This window comes from Cavia porcellus, unplaced genomic scaffold, assembly GCF_034190915.1.
Source record: "Cavia porcellus strain 051 isolate PalLab524CR breed Dunkin Hartley unplaced genomic scaffold, mCavPor4.1 scaffold_4, whole genome shotgun sequence".
NCBI lineage: Eukaryota > Metazoa > Chordata > Mammalia > Rodentia > Caviidae > Cavia > Cavia porcellus.
Window position 1 is genome coordinate 22,200,811 of NW_026947487.1, and position 23,575 is coordinate 22,224,385.

A 23,575-nucleotide genomic window follows, 5' to 3' on the forward strand; every position below is an offset into this window, starting at 1 on the left:
TTGCAGGCCCTGGGCTTCTACGAAGGAATTGCACAAACTTATTTCCTAGACCTTCAAATCTCTGGTCAAAGGGTTTCTCATACTCAGCATAGTGAAATTTATAAAATCCAGGATCTTACAGTTTTCTCTATGGAAAAACCCAATACATTGTTGAATCAGCCATCCAACCTATCATACTATACAATGTGTAATTGATATTAAAGTTGATATTAAATAATGGAGAGTTGTTTTTGTCTTTTTCAGGCACGGTTTGACTATACAGTTTAGGCTGGCCTTCAACTCACTTTGTAGCTCAGATAGGTCTGGAATTTGCAGCGATCCTTCTGCCTCAGAGTCCTGAATACTGGGATTACAGTTGTGTACCACCATGTCCAGTTCTGGAGAGTTTTTAAAAAGAGGAGATGTTCATTATTCCATTTCCCTAGCATCTAAATTCTTCCTTGGTTTCATTATACATAAGAGCACAGGACTGTAGTATATAACTGCTTAGAATTGACTTTTAAATTTCTATCAAGTAATCAAGAATGCAAAAAAGAATACAATATATGAGCAACTATTTGCATAGCAGGTCTTGCTCTGAGTTGCTAGCATTTTTTTCTTTCAAAATATAATAGCTTTGAGTAATTGATATATTGAGTAAATATATGAGGTAAAAGTTGAATTTAAGATACATATTGTTGTAGTTTTACCAAGCATGCTAAGCTGTTGATTTAACTTGATCAGAAACACAATTTAAAGAATTAGCAGATAATTCACATTATTATTTATTCAAGTGAATGAAAGAAGACCTAATAAAGCATGAAATATATATATCATTCTGATGTTTCCTTTAACTTTTTCTTTTATTTGATTGGGACTTCCAATCAATGGAGTGTCAAGACTTTCTCCTTGATTACATACAAGTCAGAGACCATCAATGACATATCAGAATTAAGCAGAAGCTAACGCATAATACCTCAACCACACTTGGAAACAGAAATGCTTGGCTATGACATCCTAAGGGAGAATTTGAGAGTCAACATGGATTATGTATGTAGTCCTCTCTGCCCACACCTGATGCCTTGATATCCTCATTGTATTCTAAAGTTTCAGTTACACCTCTACAAAGAAGATACCCAAGACTACAGTGAGTGTCCCTAATTTTGTTCCTCCACATCAAGAATTTTGATTTCAAGCTATCTTAAGGATGTTAATTGATTTTTTGTTACAAAATTATACTGTTAACAAAGGCACAGATATGTTTTCTTTTAAAACGTTCTTTTCAGATTAATCTCTCAATCTCTTTGAGATTTATTTCCTACTTTTTCTCCACGAATTATTGTATGTAGTCCTGGTTTATATGGCTATTACTCCTAAAGGGCAATTACTTTTTTGTACAGTGTCCAAAAGTGATAATCAGTCATTCATTTATTGAACACATGCCATTTACCAGGCTAATTAGAGACATGGAAAATAGAAAGGTCAATGAAATCCAGTTCCTATCCTTGAGAATTTTGTTTTCTGTTGAAAGAGCTCTGTCTTTCAACAAACAGGTAGAGTTGCAATAAAATGAAACTAATTGCAAAAAATAAAGATAAAAACAACATGCTTTGTGGATATAGGGGAAATTTAATTTTGTCATGGGAAATTAGGGAAAGAAAATACATTTTTCATATGTGGTAATCATGATTCCCCATTATGTGGCCTTGAAGCCTTATAAAGTTTTCACTTATTAATTGGAAAGGCTTTATTCTGGGCTTCCTGATATGGAAATATTTGAAGCTATAGTATATGAAATTTTATTCAAATATTTCAAGGAAAAAGACAGACACTATGGTAACTACTATTAAGTCGGGTTATTTGGTGGTGAAGCACTAGGTTGCTGAAACAGTCATGCTTTGACTTGTATTGTTATGTTGTTATGTCCTGTTTTATCTCAATCTCTCCCTTATTCATTAAAAAAATTATTTAGTTATTTCTTATGTTTGTTTTAATTAAGGGGAAAAATTTTAAAAATTAGCAGGATATATAATAGTAACTTTTTGGATTTCCTATTAACTTGTTTTGAAGTCCTGTAATACTCCCACGATCTTGTTTTGACTGATTAGACTCTGTTCCATTCTGTATGATAGTATCAAGTTTGAGGGTATAGGCAACCAATTTGAAGGCAATAAGATTCACTAAGATGCCCATTCTGGTTTGACTATTGTCTCCTTTGGAAGTCCTGTAATGTTCACAATGCCTAAGTTTTATTGGTCTTGTTCTCTACTGTTTTGTCCAACTTTATAATATCTTATGAGATAGACAATTCTTTTTAAGGAAACAAGAGACATTGTTGATAACCATTGTTGATAACCTTGTACTCTGTTTTACATCATGTGCTATGTCTATCCTTGGTTTTGACTGACAGCTTTGTTTTGCCATATTTCACTTTATTCTCTCCCCCCCAAAAAGTAATAAGAACTAAGGAGTAATAAAACCCAAAATGTGTGGATTTTGTTGTAAAAAAGAGAGGGAAAAAAAGAGCTCTAAAGGATACAACAGCAAGTGTGTTTAGGGGTGTTAAATAGCTGACCATATTAATGTTTTTGGTTGGATCATTGAACACAACTGTTTGCAGTCTCACTGTTGGAATGTCCACTTTGTATGCTTTGATACTGTGATTTGAGCAACTATCTCTAAGATGATAATATGTAATCTATTAACTGGTGATTTCTTACTGTTCTTTTTTTTTTTTTTTTGTACTTCTGCATTACTTGTACCCTTACACCGCTTTGTTTTGTTTTGTGTTTTTCTCTTTTTCCTTTTAAATAAAATTTTAAAAAAAAGAAAAAATATATATTTTTCATATGTGTTTGGAAGGATGAAGAAATGTCAAGGCTTAGAGAAAGGAAATGTTGACAGCAGAGTCGCATGTGCAGCAGCCATGGAAGTGCATTCTGTGCGGTGATAGGCAGAAGATGGTGGCAACTTCCAAGCAGTTCAAACTGGCAGCTTAGTGATGTTGTTAGATGTTGGCAAGATGTGTCGAGTTATCGTATGTCCACCTTTAAAACATGCTTTCATACTGTGTTCAGAAGTCTGAATTTGTTTATCAAGGATGGTATAGTGTTGTAGATACACAAACTGGTAGACAGATGAGTAATGGAATAGATTTCTTAAAAGGAAAATGACTTTGGGAGCTGTGTGGAGAAGGACTAAATGGGGAGAAAGCAATGAGAGCAGGGAGAAGACCGGGGTTATAACCCAGGTGGCAGCTGATAGGACCTCAGGTAAGAAAAGGTTTGGCCTGGGAAGGAGAAGGGGCAGACTAAAAAAGAATGTCTGAGAAGTAATAGGCAGGACTTGCTAATGGTCTGGGCAGTGTGTTTGCAGGTGGAAGAAGGAACACACATCTTTGGAATTTTTGGCATGGGAGGATGGGTGAGTTTTGAAAGACATTAAGTAAGAGAAGAAGCTAGCCAAGAAAGGAAGGTGTGTTTTATCTTGAATGCATCCCTTTAATAAATTTGGGGGGCATCCATGTGGATATGTCCGATAGGCAGTTCAAAATAGGAATCTTCTGGGCACAAAGACTAGCAATAGAGTTGTTGAAATCATTAGCAAATAGATCATGTTAAAGAGTAAGGAATTCAGTGAAAGAAAATTAATCTAGATTGCTCAGATATTAGCAGTTTGTCCTTTTAGTGTTGTACCTCCATCATAACATTAAACCACATTATGCCGTAAATGAGTGTGTTTGTGGTTAGTATTACATCAACTCTGAAAATGAACTGTATTACTTATTTTTTGTTTCACTTCTAATTGATCCCTGATGCTTCCTGCAGAGTAGCTGCATAGTAATGACAGGTAAATAGTATCTCCTTATAGTTTTGTCATTTCTTTAACATTATAGGGTCACGTATAGTAACTAATTTGTGTATTAGTTTTGATTTCCTGACCAAAGTATGTGTGTGTTTATCAAAATGACTTCCTGCTCAAAGTTTCCCACCCTTTTATCTCCATCCATTGCCAAGGATAATGATAGAAATAACCTGAGTGTTATAGAAACAACTGCGCACAATAGTTTCCTCATTCTAGAATGGAAAATATTACACAAGAAAGAGGATAACTCATGAAAATCTATACTTATTCTGATTATGAACAGATAGCTACATATTTATGTATTTCCTTTAAAAATTCCCTATTTCTTTGGGGGAAAGGAGCATACAAATCTATTGTTCAAATGAATGAGATGTGAGCTGATACATCAGGATAACAGAGAATCTAATCTTTTAAAAATGTGTTCAATTTTTTAGTTTTTCACTTTGATAGGATATCTAGTCAATTTTCAATGACCTTAGACAGAACAAAGATTGCTATGTTGAAGTTAATCAGTAATTTAAAATGCCTTTTTTCATGTGTTTGGAAGAAAGAAAAAGAGACAGATTGCAGTGGAAGTATAAGATGTTATTTCTGCAAAAATACTTGTATCTTTACCAATTTTAAATGTCATTTTTCTTCTGCCTAAGTTTATTTTACCTGTCTACTTGGATGAGATTCAAAACTATCCATGACTTAGGAATATTATTTGTGTCTTCTACATTTTGCTGTAAAGCATTTTGTCACATCCTCTGCACTGTATGTTGAAATCTCTGAAACTGTACTATATGGTAGAAACAATTCTAGTCTTACTTTGGAAATGTTGATTTGTGGCATTTTCTTTCAGTTGGCACAATTGGAATAGAACCACAGCAAGAAGATCTTGACTGTATGATGTACACAGTTGATTTTAAAAGGAAGGAGGAAGTGAGGAAGGCGATGCATGGAAACAAAAATTTTATACCTGTCAGACTTGAAAGGGCAAGAATTTTGAAGGGGTGAAAGTTTATGATGATAGGCTTAATTAAAGACAATTATTCACTTGTATAAACACTTGAAAGTCATCCTAAATAATAATTACTTCGTTTAGATTCCAAAACTTAAAAGGCAACTGTTACTTTGCAATATTTTCATGAGTTCCCTAGAGGCAACCTGGGAGCCATTAAAAACCAGAAACTGAACTTAAGCAAGCAATGCAAGTTCTATTTCTTATACAGACTATTTTACTCTTGTCTATGTAGTGTTCCCAACTAATTTCAACTCTCCATTTTCTAAAGTAGGACTCGCTTCTGTGGCTTTCAGAGGACAATGAACAGTGGGAAATATTCAAATTATAGTCTTTTCACTTACTATGTGAAAATGAGTATGCTATTTAATTTTTCTGAGAAACACTTTCCTCATCTTTATGATGGGGGCATAGCATCTTTTACACTTGATTTTAGCCAAAAGTCTGAGAAGTGATAGATAACATCTTTTTCGAGGTTTATTTTTGTTTTGTAAAGACTAAATATCTTAGATATAGACTACCTACTTATTAAATAATGGTTATACCCAGTCTGTTCAAAAGCTGTACTCTTCTCCAAACCAGATTCTTCACTTCTATCATGGATTTTCTAGTCTACTACCCAAATAGGCAACAGTTGGTGTTGCATGGAAATGAGGCAAGTGACTGTGGCAACTGATGATTTTGTTCCCAACCCTCATATCTAGAATGAGTTCTACTCTATGTTCTGTTGGTTCAGTTTGGAGACAGCCCATGCATGCATCACCACTAAGTGATTAATTATGTATTGTTCCCAGAGTCAGCCTCTCTAACCCTGGAGCTTGGTTTCTTCCTTATTCTCCGATCTCCTAAAGACCACCCTCCCAAATTTCTTCCAACAAACTCTGGAAGTTTTATTCTGCTATGAACCCCATTTTTATCCCTTTCCTTTGGATAAACTTTGCCTAGACTTGAAGGGCACCAACTATCTTTCTGCCACGCACAATTCAAAGTTCAGTCATCAGTCTTCATCTTAGTTTAATTCTTACCATTTCCACCATTGTGTAAGTCACTACTATTTCTTGCCTAAAATGACATAGTATTTTATTTGTCATTTTGAATATTTAGGGTTTAGAGGTGCTGCTGTATTCAACCATAATCCTGTGATTTTCTCAACCTCATGGTGTGCACAGCTGTTGATAAAAGAATGGCGACTGTGATACATAGTAACACAATTTTTGTTTTTGCTTTCTGTTTCCACCTTTACTTCCCTATTGTTTGTGCTCTGCATGGTGGTCAGGATGGTTCTTATAAAACTAGTCAGATCATATCACTTCATTACTGTTTCAGTTTAGAGACTAACATTTTGTCTCTGTAACTCCAATGCTTATCCTAGGAGCTTTGCAGATAGTATTTATTTCCCTGAACAATTAAAGCTAAAAAACAAAAAAAGAAGAGGGAAATATGCCAATTATTTGCCACATCCTCTCTTGACTTCTTGCACATCTTGACAATACCTTATTTTGTGTTAGTTACACATGATTTGATTTATTTGATGAACAAAATCATCAGCTAGAGAGCCAGAGTACATGTGTGTACTGAGATGCAGAGAAGTTAAGAGATGTGCCCATATTTGCAGTATTAGTGTGATTAGGAGCTTGGCTTGAATTCAACATCTTTTCCTGAAAATCTTTTCCTGTTTCTGTTATGCCTTGCTTCACATACAAGCCTGGAGACCATTTGCCCTGCCTATCCCAAGTGTATCTTTTCTCAATATTTGCTGCTTTTGGAACTATCTCCTGAAAAGCCCAAACTTTGACACTGCAGGAAGACATTAGGTAGATATAGAAGATTGTCAGTTAGCTCGACTGCTTCTAAAGACCTCTTTCTTTCATACAATCTTCAGAATATACATCACTCGATATAGAACCGGGTCACCAGAATTATTATTATATACTTGCAAATAACTTTGATACAGGTTTTAAATCTAGGAATTAAAATGGCCTACTCTTTAGGAAATTTGACTTCCTAAAATTGTTTTTTCATTATTACATTAGGTCTGCTTAGTGAAAAATTGGCAGAAAGCATCCAATTTATTAAAATCAGATATTCAATGTATTTAATGTTAAAATCCTAGAGGCTATGTTCACTATCTGAATTTATGATGTAACAAGATCTGGGAGTAACATAAATGAAATTACCTTCCCTTGTAAATAAATCTTTTCCCTTCACACCCTTGCTAAGGGGGTAGAGGTCGTGGGCACTGCAAGAAGGTGCAGCTAGTCGGACAATTTCATCTTGTGCTTCCAGTTCTAATCCTAGAATAAAACTTTTCTATTCCAAAGACTACAGAAGATTAACTGATATTGACATACATTTCTAGCAGGCTTTTATTTCCCAAAATAATAATTGTGGTCAACTTACGTGACTCTTTGTAACCCACTCTGTTACGTATCCATTTGACTGCATCAGAAACTGCTACATAAAACTGACCTTGATCGCTTGTTCTTTCACATATATTTGTCTTATTTTTTGAACTAGATTGTGACGAGAAACTGTCTTGCTTTTGTAATGTCCTCGTTTAAACTCTCACATGTCGAGATAATTACTAAATCTAAAAGATGATAAATCAATATTTCTGAGACACTTAGCTTACAATCCAACAAGAGTATCTTGGTTTGAGGATTTCTAGCTTCGGAAAATGGAAACTGTATCAATAAAAGTATTTTAACACAGTCCTAAAAAGTGATAGGCATTCACTGTATTGCCTCAGAAATGTTGATTTGTGGCATCATATTCCGGTTGGCACAATTGGAATAGAACCACATTTCTTCTTTCCAGGAAGAGATCTAAATGGCAGGGCTGTACACAGCGTCATGAAGGCCACCGTCAAAGACAATTGGGCTTCTCTGCCTAGAATCAAGGATCTTTGATTCCAACATTTTTAGGGGGACCCTTGTAAACAGGGCTTACAGACAAGGATTTTCCATTAAATGAAACAAACGATAAGGTTCATAATTTGAGAAAGCTTTTCCTTTGATTTTCACTAGTTTTATAGGAATAGCCACAGCACTCAGAGCAGCAAGACTTTTTTGCACAGGACACCCCAGCCTGTTCTGATCCATTTTGACCATGCTATGGCCCAGTAGCTCTAATCTGCCGCATCCACTCCCTGCCCTTAAAGTTTTCCCACAGTGAGCAGCTTCCTCTTCGGCTTCCTGTGCCACATATCAACAGCAAGAAGATCTTGACAACACTTTCAGAAGGGTATTTTAAAAGCAACAAAAAATGTATTGTTACCAGTTCTTACAGAGGTATATTTGCCAGAAAGATATCTGTTATAATGTAATTCCTTTGTTCCTCACTGTGTATTATAGCCTGGAAAAGCATGATGATGTTCAATTAAAAGCAACTTACTAAATGGATATAAAAATACTTCAGCTGATTAAATATTCTATATAAAGACAGATGAATAAAATAATTTTAACCTTAAATCTAGAATATAGTTCTTAAAATTAAAGGCAGAGGATCTTTTACCATAAGGCAGGCTATCATTTTAGGGTCACTTTAAGATATACGGTAATGTTAAAATTGTCATCTTAGTAAGTGATATAACATAGTTGCACAATTCAAGATTAATGTACAAACTCTAGTGCTTTCTTGTGTAACAGAAATGAACAATTGGAATTTGAAATTTAAAAGAAATCACTTATGTGTGCATTAGTAACAATAACAACATATTTCAGTATAAGTCTAACAAAATATATACAAGTTCTATGCAAGGAAATATATACAAAATATATACAAGTTCTATACAAGGAAAATAAAACTGATGAAAGTATCAACATTGTATCATAAATTGTAACCAGTACTCTACAGTAATGCAAAATATGAATAATAAGGGAAACTAAGGTAGAGACGAGGATAGAGGAACTCTGTAGTTTCTCTTTAGTTTTTCAACAAAACTAAAACTGCTTAATATAAAGCCTATTAAAAATAAATGCCCTCCAAGAGGTGTAAAAATGATGCTACATTAAGCATAGTAAACAGACAGAAATATGTCTTGAGAGGCTGTGTAGCATTTTCAGATAATTCTCTGAAAAGAAACTTAATACAGTGGGTAAGATTTTTTTTTAATGGCACTGGGGATTGAACTCAGAACTTCATGCTTATCAGGTGGATATCCACAGCCATGACTCAACTTTTAGAAACAGACGATTCTGCACTCAAATTTGAGACTGGAATTTTGCAAAATTTATGAGAATCAAAAAGAATGGCTGAATTTTTTCTTGGATCTTATTTTTATCATCCATAAAACACGAGTAGGAACAACTACCTCATTAAATAAGATTATGTTAGCAAATTTTGTAAAACACTGCATGGCACACTGTTAAATGTTTAATAACTGGCAATACTCAATCCTTAACACGAAACTACAATTAAGAGCTTTCATATTTCAAAAGCTAGCAGAATGAAGCCAAATATAAAACTGGTTATTGGAAGACAGGAAAGGTCATTACACAACAAAGAAAAAGTTTTTCATTTACTTGGCTATACATACATTGAAAGATTAATTATTTTCATAATTTTGTAGGTTTTATTACTGTTATTTGTAACTGAAAACTTTTTCAGAGAACTCTCTCTAAATCTCTTTCCACTGCATAAGACCACTATACATAAATGATTGTAATAGACATATTTCCCTTTTGTTTAGTTTGTGCAAAGGTTTACATCTATAGAATGTAATGTAATGATGGATCCATCTCTCTTTTTATCTTAAATTATGGTTTAACATAGTCTGTATGCAAAAATCCAAAATGACTCAATGATAGCGTTTTATGTGTTTTTTCTTCCTTTTTCTTTTTTTTTTTCTTCTTCTTCTTTTTTTTTTAAACATGGCATCTTATTGTGTTTTCCAGGCTGGTCTCCAACTCATGGATTCAAGAGACCCCCTTGCTTCAGTCTCTCAAGTCCTGAGGCTAAGGGCAAGTGTCACTGTTCTGGGTTCTACCCTGGTTTTTGGCCAAAGAGTTGCTGAGAATGTTTTCCAACTCACGAGGGCCGGTGTACCTCAGAGTGCTGAGGCACACAGGATGTTTTTCACAAAATTGATTAAAGTACAAGTTGGCCTTTCATTCGTCTTGTTTTCATACTTGGTATAAGTCACTGAGGCAATGAATGTGTGCGGCTGCTGTTTGTAGTAGGTGCTGGTAAGGAAAACCAGAGGCATTTCTCACTTTTAAAGCAGGAAAAGCAAATTCATGAAGATAGATTTTAAAAATCAGGCAAACTTATCTTCATCCCCTTAAATATTATTTTCTTGGATTTTATTTTAAATTAATATTCCTTAATAGCATATATGAAAGCATTTTAATAGGTCAGTAGTAGAGTTTGGATGCCTACATACTTTGACTGTCAGTTACCAAGTCTCTAAATTAGGATTTCTTTCTCTCCCTATTTTTTTTTTTTGTGGGTGTGTGTGCTGGGAATTGACTCCAGAGCTTTGAACCTGCTAAGCCTGTGATCCAACACTGAGTTATACACCTAGCCCTAAAGCAAGAATATTAAATATCTCTACCAACTTCAATGTGTAATTGCAAATTAAAGAACAAAAGTGTATATTTGCATGACTATTAATCTTTCCTCAAATATAAAATGTTTCTTACTGACATTATTATTTCTGAGAAATATATATCAGTTGAAAAGTTATGTTCTGTAGAAGGTCCATTTAGTCTTCTGAAATAGGCCTTTTTAAGAGGTTTATATGTTTCTGCATTTTCTTTGACATACATATATGTATATGGGGTGTGGTAAAGGAGTGAGGCTGTTTCTTTGTGAGCTTTAGTTCTTTAGGGTTCTCACTCAGTATGGTTATCTAATGTGTGCCAGCTGTTGGACAGGGTACTGGAGATACAAGAAGAGGCATAACTCTATTTGTAAGGACCTCACAATCTAAAGGGTATCAACATGCAACACATCCTTACCCTGTGTTGAGGAGAGGCTATCAGAACCAGACATGCAGAACCTCTAAGCATCCTGGGATGGAGCTTTCTCTTTGGAAGTAACAACTGTAGTGATGGTGCATTCTTTAAAGAGGTGTTTTTGATGTGGATTTTGAGAAACAGTTTAAAAGTTCCACAGTTGGCATAGGGCACATAGTGGCAAGGACATTCTAAGCAGAGCGACCAGAATGTACATGCAATGCCACAGGCTGGAGTATATCAAATGTATACATGACATATTTTATTAAAAATAATGTCTCATTGTTTTTAATTTATGTACACTGAGGTTAGAAAAATTGAATGTGCCTTTACTAATATGAGTATCTGAAACATCTACTACAGGATGTTTATCAAATGAATCATTATCACAGTTCCTGTTGTGGTTGAATTTTTTGTTTTTTACTTCAAAGCACTAGAGTGAAATGTGTCACTTATATTCCCACGGTCGACTCTTAAGTGCCTGTTATGAATTTTGCCTTTGCATAGATCACAGCTGGAATCTCCACTCTTTTAACCCATACATCACTTTACCACCAGATGTATCATAAACATGGATAATAAAAGCTTGTGGTTTTTATTTCTAAGAGACAAATGATCCTGACATTCTTTTACCTATAGCGTCCAGAAGTTCCTCATGGCTAACAGGACTGTAGGGCTTATTATGAAAATGTTCCTCATGATCTGGGCCAATAATCCTTTCCAAAACTCATTCTAAACTCATCTCTTTGTACTTCCGATCAAGCCCACTAGGGTTTCACTGTCACACAGTATTCACCATCCCTCCCATGTTCTAGCCCCCTTCTAACTTGTGTACTTATGCATAAGATGTACAGCCAGTTGAGATAAGACTCATTTGCATAGGTGGAGCTGTAAGTGGGACAGAGTGGAAGAACCAGATGAGGTGGATGTATCAGGGGTCGACCAAAGGATGAAGAATTACAGATGGTGTATTAAGGAGTGTTGGCTTTTTTAAAAAAATTGTGTTCACAATATCTGTCACACATGTCCACTAAAGAACTACAAAGAAAGGAGAAAAACATCCTGCCTACTACCATAAGTCTAGGGAACAGACCCTGAAGTAGTCCATTACAAGGAAAAATTTAGATCTTCCTCTGTTTTTTGCATTCCATAGTACATTTTCCTACTAGTTATAATATCAAGTCAATGTTCTTAATTTTCAGCATCAAATAAAATTGAAGTTTGAAGTTGATGTTATTCTCGGGTTTTCAGTTTCCCTGGTACATTGCCAAGTTTCCTGGGAAATATATATATTCCAGATTGAGCAGCACACTGGGTGATGGAAAAACAATGCTAGTAGCAGCAAAACCTTGTTGCTAAGTGTTTTAAATTTATAAGGGGAACGGGTTTATATAGCTAGAATTTGGAAATGTCACTCTGGTGGTGCTCTGAAAGATAGGATGGAGGCACAAGGATGTTAGAGGAAGAATGCAGACAGTCAGGTACCAATAAATAGCTACAGACAGTCTTGAAGAAAGTTCTTAGTTCCCAGGTTTGGTATTTGAAGTAGATATTATTATTAATTCAGACAGAGATGAGAATAGATTTTCAATTTTGAATATGAAAGTTTAAGATGAATTTAGTATAGATAGGTAGGAAACATTTAGTAGAAAGCTGAATATAAGTTTGGAGATGGAGAAATATGTCTGTTTATCTATCACTCATTTATTTAGCTACATTTGGGAATAATTAGTCTATTAGTGGAAAGTAATATCACGTGAATAGATGAAATTGTCCAGGAAAGCAATACAGGGTCAAAAGGATAAATGATTGCATAGATAAAAAACTACAATAGCAAGACAAATTTAAAAAGTTTGTTTTAGTCACTTTTCTCTCACTCAGACAAAATACCTTACAGCCAAAATGAAGGAAGGAAAGGTTTATTTAGCTCACAGTTTGTGGAGGTTTCAGTCCATAATTAGCTGGCTCCAAGGCCGGGTGGCATGGCACAGGGGCAAGATGGCAGAAGACAGCAAAAGCAGCAAAAGCACCAGAGGGAAAGCGAGCTTTTCCCCTCCCTTACACTGTATGCAGGCTACCACCGCCCCCCAGGGCAGATGTAGCACTCACAAAATCTTTGTACTCTCCCCTTACACAGGGTGAGGATATTTACAAAGTAAGGGTCCTAGCTCCCTGCTGAGTCTTTCAGTAAAACTTCTAAAGTTGACACAATGTATCAACCATAACAGAGTTCTATAATGAAAATCGAACCAGTAAAAGACAATAATAAAGAACCCAGAAAAAATGTTAACACTGTAAACAGATTCAGAGATCTACCTCTCATTTTCTTATTGGATAGATTAAGAATTCAAGACATAAAAACAGTAAAGATCCTTAGTCCGTATTTTATTTTTTCATTTTGGTGACTGTTCCTTACTATATTTTATTGATCTTGCTTTGTCATGTTTATTAATCTTATGTCTGCTGTGAAGGATGTATGGGACAGTAGCTTTATTTTGAATGGGCCAAATTAAAGTGAAAGAATATATATATGGAAAATAAAAAATAGTGTACATTGTCATCAATGAAAAAAATAAGTCACATGGAAAAGGTAAGTTTCAGTAGTATTTCCTAGAATTTTTTTTCCAGATAGAAGGGTTATTTGTGTCATTCATTTATCTCCTTTTGGAATTTCTTTGTTTCTAGAGGTCTCTTTCTCAAACCCTCTTTGATGACAATACCCTGATCCTGCTTTAACATGACAAATGTCTTAGAACTCTAGGCATAAATATCAGAAGAAATAGCGAACAATTTTAGATCTGCTTCTGTCAGACGTGAATTCACGCTGCTTTAAATGGGTGATAACTGTGTACTTTTCTATGCATTCATGGGAGGACCATGTGGTATTAGGGCTTGATCAAATTCTGCTTGCAAGTTCCAGGATGAAATAGAAATACCACATTCTTGTACTCAGAGAGTCAGAAGGTGGGTGGCTCCCCACAAAGACAGCCCATTTTCTACACTGATTTTCTGTCCTTTGAAAAAGAAAAGCTGAAGCATTTAAAATGTTTCTCAGGCTTATTTCTCAGGCTTGAAAAGCAGTGGACTTAGTTTTTTGCTATCATTCTCTAAGTAGTGATTAGGTTGAGTGAGGCAGCATTTGCCTTTTAAAAACACAACGGAATCACTCTCTCTACGTCTGATAAAATTGAAAGTGGCTGTCTGCCAGAGATTTGTGCAGCTTACTGGCTTTAGCGGGTGGAAAAAGCTGTGCAGACAAAATGAGGGACATTTCAACTCCCTTCCCTTCACCATGTGCCTGTGATCCCTGCCTAGAATTGCTGGACAGATGGTGAAGATCACCTTCCATCAGAAAACCACGCCTGTGTACAGGGAGGCTCCAAGGAGAGGGAGTCTCGGCATAGTGATGCTCCTGGGCTCCTAGCAGCCACAGCGTGTGGCTCAGATCTGCTGTTGCTCCTGGCCAAGTATGAGAAAGCACGTCTGGCCCAATGCTAACAACAGTAGTTCACAGTGTTCGAAAAGATGAGGGAGGGTCGGAGAAGTTAATTACTTGCATTTAAAAAATCTAAATGCTCAGAGGAGATAACTGGTATTCTACAATTAATTTAAAAAGGGATTCTTTGAGTTGAAAAATATGATCTTAATATAGACATCAGCAGTTTTAATTCCAGCCATAGTTACTGAATTCTATGAAAATGATCTCATTGTCCTAATACTGAGTTTGAAGGCAAAGAGCTACATTTTCAGTTGGGGGGGGACCAGATTTCAAAGAAAATAAATTGAGGGCACAAAAAAGACAAAGCGAGGAAAACAATACCTTTGATATGTTGCTTTTTACACTGCAGTAAAATGAATATCACAAATGATCTTGATGATGTAGATGGGTTTAGATTGCTTTGAACCAAAAATGAAAATTACAATATGAAATAATTTCCTCATCATGGATTTTATGATGGAAAAGGATGATATGGATTAAATAGTTGTGTTACACTGTAACGGTATTTCTTTTTAAAAAATATCAGAGATATGTGGGTAATGTGTGGGTATCTTTGCCATGATAAAACTGAGTTTTCTTTTGTGATCACTTTTCTGGTTCCTATGAAAATGTGCCAGGCTTGTGCATAGGTGAAGAAGGAAGATGAAGTATTGTAAGCATCCTGCCTGGCTTTTCTTATTTCATAACATAGACCTCAAATAGCACTTTCCTCCTACTCATTCTGAAATCCTCCTTGGTGGTCCTTCTGTGGACACTGTAGAAAGGATTCCCAAGATGTGGTGAATGAGTGGAACACAACTGAACTCTAGGAATTCACCCAGGAAGCCAATGAAGAAGAAATCAGGGTTGTGTCGAGTTATCTTAGACTGGTGTCCAGCTCTGTAAGACAACATTAACCAGGCTGAGTGAACTTACGCTGTTAAATTCATGTTGAATTCATCTTTCAGTTAAAGCAAGAAGAGGATTACAGAAGCCATGGTGAGTAGATCTCACCCAAACACTGCAAAGAAGAAGTGGGACCAGCAGAAGACCAGAATCCCTGCCCCCCTGGTGAGGCTTTTCCGAAGCGTAGCCCTGCATGCCTCAGGGTAGCTTTCTCTAAGGCTGTGATGAACTCAGGTGACAGCTTTTCCTATGATCACAATTCCCCAGTAAGATTCTACTTGTAATTTGGCTTTCCATGTAGGGCAGCAATGGTGAACTTTTTAGAACCTTCAATGAGACAAACAGCCTGCTGTGGCATGCATGCTTAGGTCTGCCACCACGACACAGGGGAAAGGCATTGGTTATGCCAATTCAAATATTATAGTAATGCCACTTTGGGCGATGTGTAGTTGGGTTCTGCTTTCATCTGTTTGCCAGTTTTATTATTGGGAATATACACTGAGAGTCTGTATTCATTCCTAGTGTCCTGGAAACCTTCCAGTTTTGATTCTGATACCCGGGGGCAGCCAGCCTGCATTCCTCTGATGAAACAGCTATGGTGTGCATTGCTCTTGGCTGAGATGCAATCCATTTGCACTTCTGTTATTGCCATTTGAATTTCTCTTTTCTGCTACATTAGAAAAGATGAGGCATTCATTCTAGAAATAGTTTCCATTTTACCAGGAAGAATAAAGAGACCTCAAGGAAAGCAGAAGAGACCGTCTTCATCAATGAATACAATTCCTTCAAGCCAACACCTACTCATAAGCAAAGCTTCAAATTTGGAAGCATTTGGGAAATTACAGAACTTATTTCATTCAGTTTTATGTTATAGTCAGTCATCTAAACATACTTTGCCACTGTCATAACAACGCCCATCTTTAAAATCTGGTCTGAAGTTTGTGGTTTACAAGGGACTAGTCTTCTTGGTTATGTGTTTCTCTCTGTGAGCAGCTGAGGTGGGAGGGAACACACATTGGTTTTAAGAAGCTTTGGGATTTTACCAAATGAGTGTCAAAGGGAGCAAACTACAATGGCAGTAAAAGCAAGGAGCATATATGGTGATCAAACATGGGTTTCAAGCCGATAAAGAGGGACAGAAGGGTACGAGAGAGTTGGAGGATATTGAAAATGTGGTCAGACCAGTGGACTTGGTCTCATTTCAGGACTGCTGAAAGAAACTAGAGATTAGAAACATGGGAAGTAGTGGGGGAAACATTGTCTGAGATTGGAAAACTTCATGGGAGCAGGAAGCAGGAAAACAGGGGTTCAAAGCTAGGTGATGACACGACACTTGCTAGGTGATGATGCCAGTGATTTGCTCTTGTTCTGCTTCAAGCCTTCAAGTTTCTTTTTAAATTCCTAACGTGTGAATAGTAATGTTTACTTCATGAAAAACCTAAAATGATCAAGTGCTGAAATGGGCATATAGAACCTACCACAGTTACTGGCACAATTCTGTTGTAAATGTACAAGCTTGCATTCTTACTATGCAGTTAAGGCTTTGAAAGCAGGAGCAGCACACACGTACATGTGTGTGCACACTTATGCACACACCTGCATGTACACATGCATTCAGTGCAGTAAATCTCCAGTGAAAGAGAGCAGAGCAGGGCCTGGGCTGTGGGACTAGGGGAGTGAGTCTGGAGTGTGAGGCTCCTCAGGGTTCCCCCAGCCGCTGGGCCTGCTGGGTGTCGAGGGGGTTGGGGGTGTGAGAGGGGCTTCAACACAGCAGGTGAGAACGGGGAAAAACAACAGGCTTTCTTATGCTTTAAATATGGTTTTCATCAACCATAATTCTGTTTGAGGGAAGCATATGGAACCTAAAAGTTCTGAAGAACAGATTTTTTTTAATTTGTAAAGAATATTTTTAAAAAATGTATTCTGTCTTGTTCTTTGAGGAGTAAATAAGAAAAGCTCAGTAGGGTCCTTGGGGAATATTTGCCTATATGAGTAACATAAAGAAGAGATTCTTTAATTATTCTCTGATGAGACAAATGGAGTGAGTGGACGTTCAAGGAGGTCAAGGAGCCTGTGTGCCACACTGGGGAGGGTCCTGGCTTTCTTTCTGGTACCTGCATACCTAAACTATATGGCCATAATAACATGGCTGGGAGAACTCAGCTGTAGGCTCAGTAATGAGGCATATTTGAGACATCTATGCTGTATGTCTGAGATGCTCAGTTTGGAGGGTGAGGGAAAGGTCATTATAACAAGCCAACATGAAGGATAATCAGGTCCACATGAACATAGAATCAGTAAGCAGAGGGCTGTACCCACAGAAAGAGCCCTGCTCTGGGAGATAACAGTCTGGAATTTGGAGTGGGATAAACTCCTTGGGGAATGAAGAAGACAATGACAAGAAGTCCTGCAAACCCAGAGAACTACAGAAAAAGTGTTTGGACAAGATCTGTTTTTTGTTTTTTTCAGTTAAGGAAGAATGCAGATGGCTGAACTGTTACACGGATCCAGAGAGATCTGGAGATTGTGCACAGAGATTGCAAGGCCAGCAGCAGGTAGGGTGTGGAGAAGAGTTGGCCCTGAGTGGAAGGAGGGACTGTAGAGAACCAGAGGGAAGGGATGCTGGAAACCAGGCTGTAGAAGGTTAGAACAGGGACAACTAAAGCAGGAGCAAAAGACAGCATCGGGGAAAAGGTGAGGGAGAAGTAAGCTGGAGCTAGATGTCTTAGTGAAGGGGTTTAATCCTTCTTCAGATAACAGGAATTTTGCCAAGTCTGCCCTACATCTGTCAAGCACTCGATGTGGTTAGCTCACTAGTGACTGATGGGTTTTTAAATCAAACTTAAATGAAAGCTGCAGTAAAAATCAACCCAGGTGTTGCATATTTTATATGTATTTTTCCAACCATTATGTGCATTAGTCATTGTACTAAACAGTGAAAAGAGAAATGTGCCAAAAATGGTAGAGAAAATATGTCAACATTCAAAGACTAAACACTGTGTAATACATGGAAAGGAGTCATTCTCTAGTACTCACAGAGACCCATGATCTCCAACTCCTGGATAGAGCTGTGCCCTCTTTCTAATCTGGTGCATCAACAGGTGACAAATGTGGTGGAAGCGTAGTCATCATAGTCTGAGACTGGTGTCTGTCATAACCAAACAAATCATCCTGGTATCCACAGACTGACCTGAGGCCGTCTTAGCCTCATGTGTGATTTCCTGATCTTCACTGTTTCTGCTTTCCAGATCTCCCTTGTGACTAGGTCCTTGCCTTTTACCATAAGGTACCTGGTTAAGTTCCTAATGAAGCACTTGCCCTTGGTTGCCTCTGGCTCGGGCATTAAATCTCTGGAATCCTCTCTCACCTCCCCACCCTCCTCATCAGAGGAGGAAAGTTCAATGCCCCAGTGGGCTGGCTGTTTATCAGAGGTAGGTCGTGATTCGCTGCTGTGCAGAGGACTTTGCAAGGGAAACCAAGCACTGCATACTTGAAAGGATGGGTCAGTTAGGCAAGTTGGCTGCGACCAGAGGGTAAGTTAGGGAGCCTGAAATATAATATTCTTTCTGGCACAGAGAATTCTGTTGACCTCCAGACTCAATAACTTAAGACTGCTCTGGGCACTTTCTAGACCCCATTGGCAAGGAGGCAGGGGTAAAGCTTCTAACTCTGCTGCTTGAGTCAGTCATTGGTGCTTACATGGGTGTGGCTGAAACAGATGGAGGTAATCATTAGGGTAATACGATGGAGCTGGGACAGGCTGAACTTGACAGCCATGGTCTGATTTACACAGGCAGGCACCCATTTTCCCAGGATCATGCAAGCTACTCTTCTTGTTCCGTGTGTGTGTGTGTGTGTGTGTGTGTGTGTACATGCATATGCCATGTGTTTCTCTGTCTTCCTTAGTTATTTATAAACCATATAAAAATTACATTATTAATGCCATCCCATGTTTTGTGTAGTGCTTGTAATCAAGCCCAGGGTCTCAGGTATGTTAGGCATGTGCTCTACCACTGAGTTACATGCCAGACTCATTAATACTAATTTCCAAATATACATTATTAACCAACATCTTGTTTTACCCTTGGATGATTCTTGTTTCTGGACTATGCACTCCTAGGGATGCTTCCATGGAAATTCAGCAAAGTCAGCTGACTTCTCCTGTTCCTTACACATCGTGACTCAGACTGTGGTCCTTGCTGAAGGACCTTGCCTGCCGCAGAAATGTGGTATATTCTGCCTCCAGACTCCTTTTCCTATATATCCATTTTGGGTCATCCTGAGAATCACCTGCACTATTTGACCAGGGTACAACCTCTCATGAAGAAGACCATATTACTGCCATTAACTGTTCCCGGACCCTGAGGCCCTACATTCCACTGGAAAAGCCGGATGGGTAGGGTCCACGTGTAAGTGGAACAGCACTGAAACTTCTGCAATTCCTTGAAACTTAACCATTACTCTCTACAGGTGTTAGGTTCAGTGGCACTACAGCAAATTATGTGTTTTCATTAATCATGACTGTAATTCTTCCTTTAAACCATCTGAATCACATCAGAAACATTTAACTACACCACCAGCTCTGGCCCCTCCCCATTTCCTTTTTTGTTTTTTCCTTTTTTTATCTCTTGCCTTCCCCAACCTCACCTTCCTTTATTTCTAAATTTAAAATAAATTACGTGGAAGTTTGAATCCCTTGTTAAGATTGGTTATTCTAGCATACAATGGAAACACCCCAGTCTAGATCATCACTACCTGTAATTTATGCCTTCCAGCCCTTGTGTTCTCCTCTACCTTTGCCCCTCCTTTGGAATATCTGTATTTTGCTGAAGTATCTGTATGTTTTATTAATGCACACTTGCAGTACTAGTTGCTCAAAAGCTGAACCAGGAAGATCACAATTTAGCAAACTTTTGTCTCAAAATAAATTAAAAATTAAATTAAATTAAACTAAAAAGTTTTAAAGACTTAGGGATGTGGCTGAAAGCTACAGGGCCTGGATAACGTGTATGAGGCCCTGGGTTCAATCATCAGTACTGGGAAAAAGACTGTTTTAGAGTGTGGTAAGAGATTAAATTGTATTTTCTAATTAACATTAATCTGGAGCATTATTTTAAAAAGCATGTCATCTATATATTACCAGCATTGAGTTACTGGAAGTGTATGCTAAATCATCTTACAGGGGGCTGAAAATCAGTAGTCCTCATGGTTCTGCACCCACTGCTGCACCTCAAATGCATGTCTGGAGCTTTGCCTAGGAAGACTTTGTAAACCACCGTGTATCATATAACACAAAGGACTGTTTTGCAGTGGATCTAAGTGGTCCTGAGAGATAAACTTGTCTCTGGAAAACACCTCAAATCTTTTCTGGATGTTAAAATTATCAGTAAATAAAAATGAAAGGATAGATATAAATGAAAAAATATCTTTAAGTAACTACATGTCAGTTTATTTTCCCTCTCAATTTCTATCTTGTGTTATCTGTCCTGTTCATTTTTTGAAAAAAGATGAAATCTATTATCTGTTAAAACTGGCTTCCACTTTTCTGCCTGGAACCACGGAAGGTGTTGAAGAGAAGAAAAAGAAGGTTCCTGCTGTGGCAGAAACTCTTAAGAAAAAGTGAAGGTGGGGGGCGGGGCTTTCGCTCAGTAGCACAAGCACTTGCCTGGCAAGCGCAAGGTTGGTACCCTAGATCCCTGGTACAAAAAGCAAACAAACAAACAAACAAACAAAAAAAGAAAAAAAAAAAAAAAAGCGAAGAGATTTTGCAGAGCTGAAGGCAAAGCACCTGAGAAAGAAGTTTGCCCAGAAGACGTTTCAAAAGTCAAGGAGGACGCTGATCTATGAATCTAAGCACTGTTATAAAGAGTACAGACAGATGTGCAGAACTGAGATTTGAGGGGCTGGGGATTTAGCTCAGCGGCATAAGCACCTGCCTTGCAAGCAGGCAGTCGTGAGTTCGATCCCTGGTACCGATAAAAAAAAAAAAAAAAAAAAAAAAAAAAAAAAAAGAACTGAGATTTGAATGGCTAGGATGATAAGAAAAGCTGGCAACTTCTGTGTACCTGCAGAATCCAAATTGGCCTTTGTCATCCAGAGCAGGGGTATCAATGCTGTGAGCCCAAAAGTCCACAGCTTCTTCATCTTTGCCAATCTTAAATGGCACCTTTGTTGAGTTCAGTGAGGCTTCAGTTAACATGCTGAGAACTGTAGGAAGCCCTGTAGTTGGCTGCCACCTTACATCTGCAGGCAGCAGCCACCTTAACCCCCTCTAGGAGTTAAGTTTGGTAGTTAAGCAGCTCCTTGCCTAGCCTGTTTGGCCCATTCAGGGATTATCAGGGATTACCACTTTATGAGCCTGCATGCGGGAGATTTGAATGAGATTTGAATTACCCTATAATCCTCAGTCTTGCCACTGTTGCTAAGCTACCTGCTGACAGGTTTCAGAACCCAACTCTCTCCTCCCCCAATCCAGTATATATTTGTTACTCTTTCTTTGAATAAACAAGACTTGATCAGAATCCTGTCTTGTCTCCATTCTTCACGTCTCTTGTCTCTTCTCATCCCTACTCCCCCTCTAGGGTCTACGTTGACTCACCTGCGGGCTGTGACAGAGAATTGTGGAACCATATATCACATGGGGGTACCAAAAACTGAAGTCAGTAAATGAACTAAGATACAAGTGTGCTATGGCAAAATTAATAAGAAGCAAATTGCCTTGATGGACAGCTCATTGATTGCTTGATCTTGGTAAATATGGCGTCATCTGCATGGAAAATCTGATTCATGAGAGCTGCACTGTTGGAAAATGCTTTAAAGAGGCAAATACCTAAATCTTCCTCAAATTATAGTCTCCATAAGGTAGAATGAAAACAAAGACCACTTGTTTTGTGGAGGGTGGAGATGCTGAAAAGAGAAGACCAGACCAACAGGCTTATTAGGAGGAACTAAGTATCTACCATGGTGTTTTTATGATTCAGTCAGTTAATAAAAAGTGTCTGCTTCGAAATTGAAAAACATAAACAAGAACAAAGAAAAACTTGCCAACTTACGTGATGTTTATATAAATTTAAATGTATTTTAAGGAGTAGGCACACACACCTAACGTACAGTCGTTCTTTTTACTTCCCTTCCCTTCCCTCTCCTCTTCCTCCTCCCTCTGTCTCTAGATTCTCATCCTCTATTTGCACTTTTTAGTTCATGTTTGTGACACACAATGATTATGATCACTGTGAGTAGCTGGCACGTGTTCATGACACATCTTCACTCTTTACGTCCTTTTCCTCTCTTTCCTCCTCCATCTCTTGGTCCCTTTCCTACTTGCAGAAGTTCTATCTCTCCATTTATTTTTACCTTTTGTTTTTCTCTTACCTTATTTATACTTTGGGTTTCTTACATGAGGAAAACCATATGGTGTTTAAACTTGTGTGTCTGATTGATTTATTTCATTTAACAGCACGTTTTCAAAGTGCATCCATTTTTCCACACAAATCAAGTTTATCCTTCATTAGGTGAGTGGTGTTCAACTGTGTAGATAACCTGTTTTCTTTATCCATTTTTCTGCTTATGTTTCTAAGATTTAGCTATTATGAATTCTTCTGCTATAAACAGGGGTACGCATGTAACACTGTAATGTGATGTCTTTAGCTCTTTTAGCAAGAGTGGGTCAAACAGAACATTCGCTGGGGATGTAGCTCAGTGGCATAGGTGCCTGCTTGGCAAGTTCAAGGTCCTGAGTTAGATTCCCAGCATCAAAAATCAAACAAACAAACAAACACCCCCCCCCCGAATTTCTATTTTTAGTTTTTTGAGGAATCTCCATGCGAATTTCAATGATTGTTTTACTAGTTTACATTCCTCCTAGCAGTGTAGGAGAGTTCCTTTTTCATTCCAGTCTTGCCAACATTTGTTATTGAGTTTTTGGTGATTGACATACTTTTTCAGGTAAGAGAAAATCTCATTGTTATTTTAATTTGCATATCTTTAATGTCCAGAGATGCTGACCTTTTTTTCAGATATTCATTGACCATTTCTATTTCTTCTTCTGAGAAGTGCGTATTCATTTCAGTTGCCTGTTTTTAATTGGTTCTTTCATTTCAGGGAGGGTTCTAATTTTTTTTAGTTCTTTATACATTCCAGACATCATTCCTCTGTCTAAGGTGTAACTGGCAAAAAAAAATTCTTTAGGTTGTCTTTTCACTCTGTTGGTTGTATCTGTTGCTGTGCAGAAACTGTAATTTGATAAAATCCCATTTATTCGGTGATTTTCTTATGCAAATGAAATTCTATTCAGAAATTCCTTGCTTATGTCTATGATTTCAAGAATTTTACCTACTTTTCCTTTTAGCAGGTTAAATGTTTCTATTTTAATACTTAGATCTTTAATCC

At 37.5% G+C, this 23,575-nt stretch overlaps 1 pseudogene; it reads left to right on the forward strand.

Annotated features, from left to right (window-relative positions):
- The window catches only part of LOC100729849 (large ribosomal subunit protein uL30-like), a 91,476-nt pseudogene extending 69,338 nt beyond the window's left edge, over positions 1-22,138 (forward strand).
- The last annotated feature ends 1,437 nt before the right edge of the window (positions 22,139-23,575 follow it).